This window comes from Tenrec ecaudatus, unplaced genomic scaffold (assembly GCF_050624435.1).
Source record: "Tenrec ecaudatus isolate mTenEca1 unplaced genomic scaffold, mTenEca1.hap1 Scaffold_480, whole genome shotgun sequence".
Taxonomy (NCBI): domain Eukaryota; kingdom Metazoa; phylum Chordata; class Mammalia; order Afrosoricida; family Tenrecidae; genus Tenrec; species Tenrec ecaudatus.
In genome coordinates, this window is record NW_027459390.1 from 1 (window position 1) to 7,912 (window position 7,912).

A 7,912-nucleotide genomic window follows, 5' to 3' on the forward strand; every position below is an offset into this window, starting at 1 on the left:
TTAAACTCATCTTGAATGTCCCTTGGGATTTATTTCTAGAGCCTCGAATTCAGTGTGGATGAGAAGGTGAACCTTCTGGATCTGGCCTGGGCTATCGACAACAAGCTCCTGATGGTCACTGGTGTCATTCAGCAAGCGGCCCTGGCCTCCTACCACCAGGAGCTGAGCTACCTCCAGTAAGAGGCTGGGAGAGGTTGTTTCAAGGCTAGGGGTGTGGTTTGTTCTCAGGGGTCCGGGACTGGCAAGGGTCTGGGCTGCTGCCTTGCCTGCCCCCACCACCCTCTATAGGCAACTTGTGATGGGACAAGGAAAAGGGTCTCTGGTGTAGGGAGAGACGCTTTGCCTCTTCCTAATAGGGCCTAATGAGCAAGGGGCCGCCTACGGTTATTCTTGCCACAGGTCTTGCATACTTGGTGAGAGGCTTAGAAAGCCAGATCTCAAAATCCTAACCTAATCCCCTTAATAATATCCCAAGCAGCTGAATCCAACTTAAAACTTATGTGACTGACATTTTTCTTGCTATTATGGAGGTGCAAATGTTCTCCAGACCAGCCCATGGGGCCCCCAGGCTTAAGCCAATTGACTGAAAGCGCACAAAAAAAAAATTGCTTCTTAGACCTTTTCACTGAGCACAACGTGGCAGTTGGCACCGTGTTCCATTACAACAGAGCTCTGCTTTCACTCAACGGGTTATTCATGTTGTTCTGCTAAATAGATTCACAGGGACAAAAGTTGATAGTATTTTATAGAAAGATAACTTTTCCAACAGTTTTGTTGGCATATAAGTCATGTATCATACAATTCAGTGGTTTAGACATATTTTAAAAGAATTGTGTAGGCGTCACCACAATGAGTTTTAGAATATTTTCTTCATTCTGGTACCCTTTATTATTAACTCCCCATAGCCCCCAGTCTCCCCTGCCACAACCGGAAGGAGCTATTAATCTAATTGCTGTTTCTATAGATCACCTATCCCGGATTTCATATACAGAAAATCCTACAAAACAAAATAAACACCAAAAAACCTCAATTCAAAAGCAAGTCGACAATAATATAAACCAAAACGAATAAAGTCATTTAATGTCAGGATACACCATTAGAGAACCATTCTTCAAAGACTCAAAGACAAGGCTAGCCCGCACTCAACACCATCATGTTGGCTGTTTTTTGTCGTTTATGCAGACCCAGAGTTTGAGGGCCCTGCAACGGTATGTGCTTCTGTGGGAAGCTGACAGAGTAGTAGCTACATTTGACAGTGTCTCCTTCCTGTGGGCAGGGGGCAAATGAAGCAAATGGTGCAGGAGCGAGACAAGGCAAGACAGGACCTGGAGAAGGCTGAGAAGAGGAACCTGGAGTTTGTGACAGAGATGGATGACTGCCACTCTGCCATGGAACAGCTCACGGAACGCAGGATCAAGTAGGTGCCACCGAGACAGCTTCTGGGTCAGAGCCTGGCACAGTAGCCCTCTAGAATCACAGCAGCTGTCCCCAATCTGGTCCCTACACCCTGGCCAGAGGGTGGGTGAAGGACAAATAGCTGCTACCCAAGTGGCAGTGCTATAGTTCTGGTTCATTGAAGGCCTTACTTGAGCCAGTAGAAACCAGAAAATGTGACTTTTTGTTTTGTACCATCAGTCAGGGGCCTCCAGAGTAACACGGTCAGTACGATAGATGGGTGTTCATATGGGTGGAAACATGGAGGGATACACGTGATTCATTTATTTTAGAAAACTGCCTCCTGGTTGTGAGGCTTGGCAATTCTAAAATCCATCGGTCAGATGGCAGGTTGGAGACTGTCTGCAGGATGGCTACGGTCTTAAAACATCCTTCTCCTTCCAGAAACCTTAACGTCTGCTCGGAAAACCTTCAACTTATTGCATAACCCCCCCCCCCACACACACACACACACACACACACACATCATGGATCATGACCTGTTTTACTGAGGACTGACAGGCTTAAATGCTAATCATATGTAATGCCCTCATAGCAATACTAAGCCAATATGTTAATAAGCAGTGGAGCCCCATGGCCTACCCAACGGCACACATGAAATTAGCTATCACAAGACTCCTTGAAAGATGAGGGTACAATAGAAGCATCAACTGAACTCTGGGTGGGGCTGGTGCAGTATGCACTGGCTTCTCATTCTATATGCCTATGGGCTGCAGACATTCGTCTCTACCCTACCTCTACTCTCTTTGCTCAATCCGTTGGACCTGCCCTCAGCTCAAGGAAGACCTTTAACTATTGTTTGTGCTTGTGATGGGTGTTATGTAAGATATTTTTTGCAAACAGCTTCAGGAGTTCAGCAGGTAGCACTCAACACAGCGAAGGTACCCCAACACCTCAGTCTTACCTCTCATCATCCTTCATACTGAACAGTCTTAGGGGGAACTCTGTATGGTATGTTTGGTGATGGCTTCAAGGCCAGAGAAAAGGATGTAAGAAAACCTAGCCACATATATATCCACACTGCATCAGGGAGAAGGTTTTTTTCACCCCTATTGAGAGAAAAGTCTTGGCCAGAGGTGGCTAAACTCAGCTAGTGATTCACCTTCCTGAATCTTTTGTTTACTGAAGGTGCTCTGCTGGAAACAGCTGAGGCTACATGAAATGATCTTCTACATTTCTCTTTCTCTCATACTGGCTCATGCCAGAAGTCAGAACACTGGCTGCCTGCTCCCTGGTCTGTCTTCCTTCACTGGTGGGCAAGATGTCTGTGGGGCATGCCCTTTTAGAATCCTGCTTCCTTGCCCCTAGCCCCTTGCCCTTTGGGTAAGCTGAGTCCTTTGGTCTCCTCATCTCTAACCTGAGAATGGTAATGAGCCCTGTCTAGCATGGAGGGATGACCAACACAATATGTCGAGCTTCCTAATTCTGATGACTGTGCATAGGCCCAATCATGTGCCTCAGGAAACAGAGAGAGTGAGAGAGACGTCATAAATGATGCAGAGTCCTGGCGTGGTGAAAAGGTTGGCCCCTTGGCACCTTGCCTCTGTGTGGGGTCATGTTCTCCTGGAAGGACCAGCAGTGAATGTGGTGTCCAGTGTCTGGTCCCTGCCTTCAGAACACTCATACTTTCTATCAAACAGGCGGCTATAAAGCCTAAAACTGTCAGTAGATATACAATCTTCCAGAAGGCCAGGCCATGTGTGACACTGGGGAGGTAGTTTAAGGAGGTGTCCCAAAAGGTACCCTCAGTCTCTCCTTTGTGGGTATTGTAGACACCTGGAGCAGGGATACTGTGGACAATTGGCCCTGCTTCGCTCAGAGTTGGAGATGGAACAAGAGCTGCTCTGGCAGCAGACCAGCATGCAGAGGGCTAGGCTGGAGGAGGACCTTGAAGCCCTGCACAGGGAGGAAGCCTGCTTGCAAGAGAGGCTATCATTGGTGCTAAAGGTATGAGGGTGCTATACAAAGAAAATGCATGTGCACAAAGCTGGGAGTACATAAAGCTTGATTTTCTCCTCACAACTGTGTTCCCTGACAATTGCCCCAGCCAGCTCTAGGGTAGTATAGCTACTTCGTGGCTATTGCCTGCAGCTCTGAGCTGGTAGATAGGGGCCAGGGAAGGTCTGCAACAGCATCTGGCACGCCTGCATCCCCAGAGACCAGGAACATATTGTGGCTTTAGCAAAAAAAAAAAAAAAAAGCCAGGACCTGAAGCTCACCTAGCAGGAGCCCCACTGTATTTCCAGGAGCTGAGAGGTTCATGGGTGTGTGCCACCCAGTCCTTACCACAGCCGGCACTTGATCCCCAGGGATTACTTCTCAGGAGAGACAGGAAGGCCCTGAATCCCTGTCTTAGTTGTGAGGCCTCTGGGGAGAGGATGGCATAGCAGGTGAGAGGCAGAAGTAGCTGAGCTGACTGTCTCGGTGGACTTTCTTCCCAGTCCTTTTTGCACTCCAGCCTGCCTGCCTTCTCCGTTTTCATCTTGGCTCCTTTTTTCTCTCCCTTTCTACCTGTCCTCCCTCCCTTGATGTCTGTCTCCCTTACTCCAGCTCCTGGCTTTTCAACCCTGCGGAGCACTCAGCAGAGCCTTACCTCTTAGTTATACACTGTGTCTCAGAAGTAATTCCACATCCTTCTGATTCGTCATTGCAGCTTTCAAGTGTCTGTAAACACTGGACTTTTCCCTGACTGGATATATGGACTGCATTGATGTTATTTCAGATCTCTTATTTAGAAGTACACCCTGAAATCATTTGTCTCTAATCTTCTTTCCTAGCTTATTGCTGTTGAGCTCTTGAAGTGGGAGAAGTAGCGGCAGTGGGAAAGCACTGGGCACTTCAGTGTCTGCATGTCTGGCTTAGGAGCTGGTCTACTAAAGAAATGTTATGGGGGCCACCACGCACCTCCTCTGGCTACACACAGAAGAGGAGACTCCAACACCAACCCAATGCCAATTGGCACAGGGCAGAAGTTAAAGATGCCTCCCCCCACCATCTTTATGCTATTCTAACGCCAACCATCCCTAACCTTCCCATAACACTCTTCTTAGCTAGATTCGGTCATTTATTTCAGTGACCACATACAATTCACAGACAATATTCACAATTATCGAGTTAATCAGGGAAATGTTAATGATACAGGTCTTTTGTCTACAATACCATGCTGATAACCACCTCTTTCTCTGGTCCCAGGCCTCTCAGTTGCATAGTCCCTTGGCTTCTGCTTTGTTCCATGGGCCAGGAAGCCTACCACTCTGCCTCGTGGTCTCAGTGTTGCTCCTTGCTCTGTCTCATGTGCTCAGTGCCAGGGCTTCTGCTGCCTCCACGACTTACGGCATGGATCTCACATGTGCCCCACTGATGGCTCTTATTTCTTGATGGACACAGGATTCTCTCTCTCTGCTACTGAGATGCCGTGCAAGGGCATCACTGTCCGACCCATCTATGAGTGTTTCACATACCTGATTTGCCTAGTCCCACCCAATTATTTGATGAGTGTTACAAAGATATGGATAGAAGAGCCCTTTGGATCATTTCACTTCACCCCGGGCTACCTTTTGGCTCTTCTAGACATTGCTCCTTTAATACATGAAGAATTGCCTCCTGCCCACTGACATCTAGGATTTGTTTTCACAGTCGTGGTGACCCTGCTAACAGTCACTCGTACTTCAGTCATATCATCAAACCAGCATCTTCTCCTCGCCTCCTTTTACCTGAGCCCATGGTGAAAAGAGGACACTCTTCAATGGGGACTTTCCCTTGACTTGTTCTTTTTCTTTTCTTTTTCATATTGATACTAATACACCCATAAAAACTGGTAAACCAGCTACTTCATTACCACTCCCTATTTTAGATATCCCATTGCTAAATTGTCAATCCCTAACAACCAGTCCTCTGAGGAGACAAGCAAATTTTTGATCAGAAGAATCTTTATTTATGATTTAAACTTTGAGCATCTGTTTCCATAAATATAATCCAATCCAGGGAAAGCCATCAAATTAGAGCAATGTATGCCAGATCATAGTGTCAACATTTATCTTGTCATTCATTTGGGTTCTGGTCAACTCAGCCCTAGAATCCAAGGTAGATCAAATAGGTACCAGTATCAAGCTTGGGAGTTCACACACACCTCCCTGTACTTTAGATTAACTGGCCAATTCATATATTCTCATCAACCCTAACTCCCCATGGCCTAGGTCCTGATCATCAGCTTTATAATTCACAACTCATGAAATCTCCCAATGTCTTCCCCTCTTCACTCACATTTTCAAACTTCAGACCAGCCAGCCCCTCTCTCTCATCTCTAGCTTCTGGGGCCAGATCAGCAGGTGCCAATAGAACATGCCAAAATGCAGGCTGTGTCATCAGTGCGGCAGTTCCACCACTCCCACCCAAGTGGACCCAAGTGTCAGCACAGTGAGCGTACTAGGCTGCCGCCAGCTCCCTTAACTTCAGTCTGTCAGGAGCCATTCTCTGAGAGGAACACACTTCTCCCTGCTAAGATGACTCTAAAGGCAGGCAGCTCAAAATTCAAAAGGCCAAACCGATTTTTCTCCTACTCATTCTTTCAGTTGTTCTGGGTGGATCTGCATGTCTTTGCAAATAAGTGCAAAAGTACTGGTAGCAAAGGTTCTGGGTGAGGCTTCCATCCACACTGGTGAGAGCTTTCACTGCTCTCTCCAAACCAAACCAAACCAAACTCACTGCAGTTAAGTCAATTCTGACTCCCATTCAGCCTATAGGGCAGGGGGTAGAGCTGCCCTTGTGGGTTTCTAAGATTGTAACTCTTTACAGGAATAGAAAGCCACATCTTTCTCCCATGAAGTGTCTTGTGGTTTGAACTGCTGAACTTGCAGTTAGAAGCCCAGTGCGTAACTACTACACCAACAGGCCTCCAATACTCTACTTGGACTTAAAACAAAAACCCATTTCTTCAGGGAAAATTCCTAACTCCCCTTTTAACAAATCCAATAAAAATAGGCTGAATGTGAACATACAAGCTCTCTGTAATCATAAAACTGAGTATTTGTTTCTATCGCACATGATACCTATTTATAACACTAGTCAGGAGAAACCTCTATCCAACAGTCAGCTAAACACATAAACCCAAATACATCATCCTTTTAAAAACACTCAGTTCAATGTTCTTTTCTCCACCCAGATTATCCCATTTGTATGTCTACGGACTTGGGCCTCTGTTAGGGTACATCCAGGAAACCCTGGCCTTCTTATTAACTGTTTTGTTTAACCAGCCTGGTATTTCCTTCAGGCCACTCCAGAGCACTTTCACGCCCTTGACATCTCTTACATTTCTTTCAAGCACTGCCATTGTTTTAGGTAGGTACCATCATGTAGGTTTCGACCTTATGCATCTATGCCAGGTTCTGCAATATCCTCACAGTTTTTCCCGTTGAGCCTCCTGTTGCAGCCATGGTACCAATCGATCGCATCGAGAGCCTTCCTCTTTTTCACTGTCCCTTTGCTTTATCAGACATAATGTCTTCCCCAGGGGCTGGTCTTTCCTGACATGTCCAAAGTGTGCCCATCTTAGACTCTTAAGGTGCACTATAGCTGTATTTCTTCCAAGACAGATCATTTTGTCCTTTCAGCAGTCCATAGTAAGAATAACCAAAGTAATAATCTAAGAATCAAAATTTTCACTTCCCTTACCCTGACCTTTCTTTTGTAAAACCCCATGCTTTCATGAGCCTGGAGCCATTGCAGTTAATTCCACTCTTGACACCAACTGATGAAATGCCGTACGTCTGACCTCCTAGCTACACGAAGGGGGAGATTCCAATGCCACACCAGCCCAAGCTAATTGCCACAAGGCAGAATGCCTTGACCCTCTATCCTTTTTTTACCCTTATCTGATACCAACATCCCTCAGTTGGCACGCTACCTCTCTGTTGGGTTCAATAATGTATTGCAACGTCTTCAAAAAAATTTACAGGCAATGTTCATGGTTATAGAATTGCTTAAGGAAGCTAACCAGTTACAGAACGTTAAGGAAACAGGTTTTTTGGTCTGCATTGCCTCTTCTCACCCACGATGGTAGGCATCTCTTTCTTAGTGTTGCACCTCTGCCCTCTACCTCATGAGCTTAGCACTGCTCCTTTGCTTTGTCTTCTGTTCTCAGTGCCTTGGCCTCTGATACTTCTGGTGCCTCCACTACTTCAGGCAAGGATCTTACATGTGCTCACTCCTGGTGTTTCCATCTTGATTAACATGGAATGTTTCTGTCTGCAACTGTTATCATTCACTCTTATATACACAGTGCAATGGGAAAACCAACAAATTCCCTCAGTTAGCATTTCACATACCCTATTTGCTTGATATGGCCCCAAAATTTGGTGGGAGTTACAAAGACATGAATAGAAAAGCCATTCCAAGTAATTTCACTTCAACACAGCTGCCCTCACACCCTCCACCACTACAGGAACTCTTTCAAGGAAAA